We start from the raw sequence: 8,577 nt of genomic DNA, 5'->3' as shown, positions 1-8,577 counted from the left end.
GGTATCCCAGGAAAGAGGATGATCAGGCAGGAAATCAAATGTGAAAAGAAGCCAGGCATAAGTAAGAAATGGTGAGAATTCTGCCCAACAGAAGCAGAGAATCCTGCGGGGGGAGTGCTAGGTAATCAAGAAAAGCTCTAAGCCCACGCCAGACCCAGAAAAGCCTTGGGAGCTAGCTAGGTAATTACTTTAAGCTGGTTTACTTCAGTTCAGTCATCCAGCCCCAAACTTGATTGGGAAAATCCTTCAGAAAACCCTCCCTCCTTTTTCTTTGAACATCTACCTCTCCCTGATTATCTTCTCCTTTGAGCACTTATGTCTAGAGCCTGTGAGCAGATATGAGGATAGAACTATAAGGCATGCCCTCCCCCCTCCGCCGCAATGCCTTATGGTTTCACTTTCTGTTGTTTTTATTAGTTTCATTCTTCTATCATGTGTGAGTCTTATCTAATCCCCATTTTACGTTAGTTCTTTTTTTTTTTTTTTTATAAAACTACTCCTAATTTTAAAAGATCTTTCCCTTTTCCTCATCTAGAATATGATGGGGACTTAATTTTGGGCTCTCTAATAAAATATCATCCTCGTCATCCCTTTTTATCCCTTGGTTCTATCTGTTGCCACCTTAATTTAACTCCCTTGGTCAGCATCTCTGCCTTCCCCTTGGCCATCCGTTCCAAGACTCCAGCCAGCATTTCCTGCAGTACTCAGTAATGCCACAGTAATAGTTTTTCCATTGAAAAATACCACAAGTACAATATTTCCAATGGAAATACCGCAAGAACAGTGTTTCCACTGAGCGTACCACAAGGAGAGTGCTTTTGTGGTATCGAAATTCTGAGATGAACTTGCAATGTTCATCTTGGATTCATTATAACTCGAACCCCTACTTTCTGGAAAGCACCGAAACGGGGATGGAATTTTTATTTGTAGTTAAAAAAAAACACAATAAAAATAAAAGTCGGATGATGCCAAGACAATTTTGCACTTGCTTTTGTGAGTAAAGTATAAATAGATTTAGCAAGTAAAAGAATGAGGAAAAACTTCATAAAAAATGTACAGAGAGGCTTAACAGCTGGAAAAGCCGTGTGTATGTGCACGCGCGTGCGCGCGCGCGCGCGTGTGTGTGTGTGTGCGTGCGCGCGCGCGCGTGTGATAACATTTAAGCAGCTCAGCAGCTGGGAAAGCAACAACCTGTAAAAACACTTAACATTTACAGCCACTCAGTGGCTGGAAAATCAACTTCTCATAAAATCGATTTAACATTTTGGTCACTGTTGAAGACATTTAATGCATGCATGTTTATATATCTGTGTTTATACTGTAGCCCCATGGATTTCAGGGGGTTTAATAGCCATAAGCTGGAAGAGACCATGTGAAATCGCCGAGGGTATATATGTTTTTGCACCCCCGACAGTAATGATATTTACCAACACAAGAAACCAAGTTTTAGATATGTTGGTAAGTGTACCTAGTGTCAGATTAATTACAATCTCTTTATTAACTTTTCCATTTGTACCATCTCACTGATTTGTAGTGTCCTACTTTTGCAAGTCGTCTTAAAAAAATTTCCAGTTGGAATTACTCTCTTATTTTCCAGGAGTTTAAGACTAAGCTTCTTAAATCCTGATCTGCCTGTAGTTTGGCAAACAAAGTTATCTGTCAGGATAGTCCAATTTTTTCCATTTCCCTTGTTATGTCTTAAATCAATTCAGTTAAAGAGGGTAACATTTTGCTGTTTTTTTCTTTCTGTTTTTTTTTTTCCTGGTTAGTTCCACAAAATGAATTTGATTACCAACTAGTTAAAGAGAATTCCATGTTTTATATGGATGGGGGGGTATAGATTTGAAAAACTTAAAAACATTATTTAAAAACTTCTAAAGTTAATAATACTAGAGAAAGCTATACAGGAAAGATGCTAAAATTCTAACACACAGCCCCTCACTTTATAGATATGTGTCCTTGGCAATGAAAAAGTCACAACATCTGAAAATGGAAACTTCACATTTCTTCTTTTTTTTAACGTTTATTTATTTTTGAGACAGACAGAGACAGAGCATGAGTGGGGGAGGGTCAGAGAGAGAGCGGGAGACACAGAATTGGAAGCAGGCTCCAGGCTCTGCACTGTCAGCACAGAGCCCGACGCGGGGCTTGAACTCACAGACCATGAGATCATGACCTGAGCCGAAGTCGGACGCTTAACCAACTGAGCCACCAGGTGCCCCAAAAGCTTCACATTTCTATATGCAAAATACAGTTAAGTGCACCTGCTCTGTCCACCTCTCTTGGTATTTTTGAGACTTAAATGATGTACTGGGTAGGAATGTGTGATATCAAGGCACTAAACATAAAATGTTATTATAACGATGTGAAAACTGTAACTCTCATGAAAACTTGAACATATTAGAAGTAAAAGCTTAATCAAAATTATAATGATGTATATGTTCCTAAGCTCCATTAAGTGAACACTTTTTTTTTAATCCTTTTGGAAGATGGAAGTTAGAGAAACTGGAAGGAAAATCAAAAGACAGGTGATACACTTGAGCATGAAATTGTCCCCTCTGAATCTGGGTAATTATTTTCATCTGTTCCCTTCTCTGCCCAGAGCCTACCTCTGAGCAGATGCACTTAAATGGACTAATTCTTCTTCTTTTTTTTTTTAATTTTTTTTTAACGTTTATTTATTTTTGAGACAGAGACAGAGCATGAACAGGGGAGGGGCAGAGAGAGAGGGAGACACAGAATCTGAAACAGGCTCCAGGCTCTGAGCCATCAGCACAGAGCCCGACGCGGGGCTTGAACTCACGGACTGTGAGATCATGACCTGAGCCGAAGTCAGACACTCAACCGACCAAGCCACCCAGGCGCCCCTGGACTAATTATTCTTAACCAATTTCTTTTTACTTAAGGTTTGAATCCTTTTTTTTTTTTTTCTGTTTGTAGAAAGGCTTTATGATTATATCAGTGTTATCTCAGAGCAACTCTGGGAGGAGTAAGATCCCAGATGATTATTGCAATATTTCATTAGAGCAGAGTAAGCGTGATTAGGGTTTTCCTTTTTTTTCCACACTCTCACCTTCTCCTCCCCTCCCCCCTCCACATCCTCAATTCTTCCTCCTCCTTTTCCTCCTCCTCCTCCTTCTTACCCTTTTTTCATAAGACAAGAACAGAATCTACACAGAAAACTTGACCACAACCACCCTTTACCTACAAGTCATTTACATGACAGGGAACACAAATGACATGACTATACTTAGTGTCATGGCATCAGTGAAGGTTTCTCCCCCCGGAATGAATAGAAATTGCTTACCAGACAAATAGATACTGCTAGAGAGTTGAAATTGCAATGCTCATCAGTTCCCCCAATTTCGAGGCCACCGATTTGCCCAGATTAAAAACAAAAACTGATACCTAACTGGTGTTCAAAATGTAAAAGACTGTAAATCTGGAACCTCTATTTCTGGCTCAGAGCACCAAAATCTAAGTCGTCTCTTCATAATTGAATCATGTTCGTGGTACTAGAAGTAAAACATAAAAAACAAATAGTTGTCAATTGTTACTCATCTGAGGTCTCTTTCTCTGTAGAAACCTTACTGTTCTCCGAGAAAGCAGAAATAAAAGTAAGACTTGGGGAGGGATTTACTGAGCTTGCCCATGACTTCATAAAGATGTTTATTTTGCACTCAGGAATAGCATTACATTTAAGACATTATATTAAGAAAGGACCAAACAGCAATATGCCTTCGTAGCAAGGCTTGGATATTTTAACCTCATAGAAAACCAAAAAACAAAAAGTGTTTATTTATTTACTTATTTTTAAAGTTCAACCTAGAGAGGCGTGAGCTAATGTCACAAAACGTCTCCACCAATGCCTGGGTTCCAGGTCACCGGGCAGGATTTCCATGGAGCTCAAACCGCTGTCCTTTCCTCCCTCACTGGAGATACCCAAATAGTACAGGTTAACCACAGACCCCAGTGCTGTGCGGTCATGCTTCCTGTGCATAAGTGGCAAGGCCTTTGATAACAAAGAGACTTCCAAAGTTTGAAAGTTGTAAACAAGATAAATCAAGAGCTACTATGGCAGAATCAGAAGAAGGAAATGGAAATGGGGAGTCAGTAGTGTAACTGGTCCTGACATATTCCCATTCTACTGTTACTAAAGGCAAAGAGAGGTTCTCTTAGACACATGGACGTTGGGTAATGGGTTATTACACGTCGTTATAACCCATTACCCAACGTCCATGTGTCTAAGAGAACCTCTCTTTGCCTTTAGTAACAGTCCTAAATATGGGCGTATAACACAGTGTAATCTTGGAGGGATTAAATTTAAAAGACAGAGGAATTGGAAGATGGTCATGTCCCTTTATTGATACTTCTATGACTTAAGGGAAAATAAATCTCTCATTATGGTCAGCGTATAAACAATCATTTGATAAAGAACAACAGTTGGTCTGAAGGTCTACATCTCAAGCTTACAGGATTCAAGAAGAATCTAAACGGTAAGTGAATTTTTTCTGAACAAAACAGGTAGTTGATCCATATCGTGGGTTGCACTTAATTTGTAAACACTTTTATGCTGGCCAAGAATTTTTTAATCAGAGATTAACATGTAGAGATGAAAGAAATGGTCAGCGTAGGAATAAATGAGGATAAGAACCAGCAAGCAGCTCCAGGGAAGATGTAGTTGGATCTCAGAGGGAAAAAAAAAAAAAAAAGCTAAAATGAAAGAAGAGGAGGGCAGGGAGAGCAGAGGAGAAACTTCTGGAAAAAGATACTCTCTTGGCAAGAGGAATGGAAAATAAAACTACAGAATGAAAGATTGCTTAAAAGCGCAGTCCCTAATCTTCTGCCAACACAGGCTAATTTGTATTTCTGGATCTAGCAGAAAGGATGTCAGCTGAAACCCATGTTAGAGCCACCTTGCAGCAAATGTTCCCCTGCACATGTGTAGTCAGGAGGGCGTGGAATGAATTTAGGTCTCATGGAGTGAAGAATGACTTCAGGAACTCCAAACATCACATTCCTGAGCTTCAACTTCGGAACATATGCTCTTTCATTCTGATTGCACATGGGAAATGGAGAGAACAGGGGCTGGGCCGTCAATTAAGTTCTAAATTTGGCTCCGAGCAAAGAGAAATAGCACCCATCCAGCTGTAAATGCTTCTTTAATGAGGTATGAAGGACTGAACTTGACACCAAGAAAAATACTCCGGTGGAGAGTTCTAAGAATTGAAGGAGAGGTGAATAAGCTAGACTCAACTTTAGATTCACATTCTCATTCTTTGATTTGTTTTTGGTTACTGTGAAAAGTAATAAGGTTTATGCTATTCTTCTTCAAAGATTTTACATGTCTTTATGGTAACTATTCCATTGTAGATCCCTGGAAAGTAACTGTTCCTTCCATCTTTCCTTCCTCCTTTCTTCTCTTCCTTCTACTCTTCCTTATAGCCTTCTTGTAAGTTCAGTTGAAAGTGCAAATCCTATTGAATGGTCACAAAATGAACCTAGCATAATCTGCATGCAGATCACAAAATAGAACCCTTCTGGTATCGCATCAGCTCTGAATGTCCCCCTTCAAGTTACTACCAAAGATAAACATCTTTCTGACCGATAACAACACAGGTTAAATTTACCTATATTTTAACTTTACATAATTAGATTGATACAGTCTATTCTCTTTTGTGTTTGGTTTCTGTTTGCTAAGGTTGTGAGTGTAACAGCCATCCATATTGTTGCAGTGAGACGATAGATTGTTCATACCCATTCATTCTTCCTTGTATGAATATACCACAATTTTATTTATAGACCCTTCTATTAATAGAAATTATTGTACATGTCTTTTGGTGAATATGTGTATATGCATCTTCTGGATATTTACCTAGAGAACTGGAATTGCAGAGATATAAGCTATGATTATCTCAGCTTTAATAACCATTTGGATATCCTCTTCGTCAAGTTCCTATACAAACCTTTTACATATTTTTCTTGTTTTTAATATTTTATTTTTGAGACAGAGAGAGACAGCATGAATGGGGGAGGGTCAGAGAGAGGGAGACACAGAATCTGAAGCAGGCTCCAGGCTCTGAGCTGTCAGCACAGAGCCCGGCGCGGGGCTTGAACTCACAAACTGTGAGATCATGACCTGAGCCGAAGTCGGATGCTTAACCCACTGAGCCACCCAGGCGCCCCATTTTTGCATATTTTTCTATTGGTTTTCTGCCTTTTTCACTCTCTTAAAGGTTTATCTTGAATGAGTAGAAGTTCTTAAAGTAGCTCAATTATCTACTTGTTTACATTTTATGGCCAATGAGCTTTTTGAATCCTATTTAAGAAAACTTGGCCTATTTAAAGGTCATGAAAATATTCTCCTATGTCTCTTTCTAGAGGTTTTATTTAATTTACCATCTGGAATTGACTTTTGCGTGTGGTGTGAGGTAGGGGTTACAACAATGACATATTCACATGGTTAATTAGCAGGAGAGAGAACTGAGGCTGCCTGGGACATGACTTAACTATCTGTTCCAAGAAATTCCTGCAAATCAATTTCTCCAGGCAATTATTTTACCTATCTAGGAAAGTACCTCTCCTGTCAGGATAGATTTCTTACCTGAGCAAGCAGTTCACTTATCAAACATCAGTTTACTTTTCTAGGCTCATTTTAAGACTCTCCCTGTCCACCAATCCCAAACTATCATGACATTAATTGTTCTAATCTCTATCAGTTCCCAAACTTGAAAGATCTACCTTTAACCACTTACGTGCAAATCCCAAAGTCCCAAATACCTTGCTCTGACTTTTGTCAAACATAGATCTAATGAACCCAGTTTCCTTAATCAACAGGTTTTAGGGTGTTTTTTTAAATTTTTTTTAATGTTTTTTTTGAGAGAGAGAGACAGAGACAGAGTGTGAGCAGGGGAGGGGCAGAGAGAGAGGGAGACACAGAATCCAAAACAGGTTCCAGGCTCTGAGCTGTCAGCACAGAGCCCGATGCAGGGCTCAGACCCACGAACCGTGAGATCATGACATGAGCCGAACTCAGGTCGGACGCTCAACCAACTGAGTCACCCAGGGGCCCCTAGGGTGTTCTTTTCAGGAGCTGACAGCAGAGGAAAGATATGTTTAGCATCTTAGAGATACCTAATTGACTTAGCTCTATTTATGGAAAAGACTACCCCTTCTGTTCCCCATTGATCTCACCTTTGTTATAATCAAATAACCATACATGTGTGTTCTTTTTTTATGCTTACTATTATGTTCCATTTGTCTCCCTTATGTCAATATCTCACTTTCATAAATACTACAGCATCATATTAAGTCTTAATATCTGGGATTCTGCATCTCCCAACTTGGTTGTTCTTTGAGATCTTGGCTCATTTTGGCCCTTCGTATTTCCAACTAAGTTCTGGAATCATCTTGCTGGTTTCAAGAAAGCACCCCCAGGAATTCTATTTGCTCTATTTATTAGTTTGGGGTGGATCTTAATCTTATAAACTATTGGATCTTCTAAATATATGTATATTTATTTAAGTCTTTTTTATTTCCGTAACTAATGTTTTACAGTTTTCTGTGTAGATATTTTGTATACCTATCATTAGATTTATTCCTCAGTATTTTATATGTTTGATTAAATTATAAATACCTTTTTTTTTTTTAAATTTTTTCTTTTTCAACGTTTATTTATTTTTGGGACAGAGAGAGAGACAGAGAATGAACGGGGGAGGGGCAGAGAGAGAGGGAGACACAGAATCGGAAACAGGCTCCAGGCTCTGAGCCATCAGCCCGGAGCCTGACGCGGCGCTCGAACTCACGGACCGCGAGATCGTGACCTGGCTGAAGTCGGACGCTTAACCGACTGCGCCACCCAGGCGCCCCTATAAATACCTTTTTAATTCTATTTTATATTTATTATATCCACAGATCTTGCTAAAATGGCGTATTCATGCAAATTTTTATCTGTAGATTCTTACGGATTGTATACTTATGCAATCATGTCATTTATAAATAAAGGTCATTTGATTCCTTTCCAAATTGTGTATGTGCTTAAATACAATTTCCTTTAGTGTGATATGTCTGGTCAATGTGTTTTGGCTTTTTTTTTTTTTTTTTTTTTTTTTGGATTTGATGATGGACAAGAAGGAAGATTTAACTCCTTTGAATTCTTATAATTAATAGTCCTTGGAACATTGGAAGCAGAAGACCTGAACTCAAGTCTGTTCATAGATAATTTTCAAACGGTAAAATAATGACTTTCGTACCAATATACAATAAATGTGTAAATTTTTATCTGATTTAACTAATTAATGAGGAAAACTGTAAGATGCTAGAACCAGTTCAAAGGCAAATCAGAACACAGATAAAAAGGCAATGGAGAATGCTGAAGTAAATTTGCTAATAAGATGCAAAATGAGTCAATATCTACCAGGAATGAGATATAATACTTGAATCATCTTTTCCACAGGGTGGAAATCCACTGCGAATCCACCAGACGAAACTCATTTACATCTCAGCAGGTAAGAATCATTGGTGCTGTTCTCCATCTTCGTCTTCTACAACTTGGAGAATCGTAAAATGGCTCAGTCA

The sequence above is a fragment of the Leopardus geoffroyi genome, chromosome E1, assembly GCF_018350155.1.
Source record: "Leopardus geoffroyi isolate Oge1 chromosome E1, O.geoffroyi_Oge1_pat1.0, whole genome shotgun sequence".
NCBI classification, from domain to species: Eukaryota; Metazoa; Chordata; class Mammalia; order Carnivora; family Felidae; genus Leopardus; species Leopardus geoffroyi.
Note: the sequence above shows the minus strand (reverse complement) of the source record.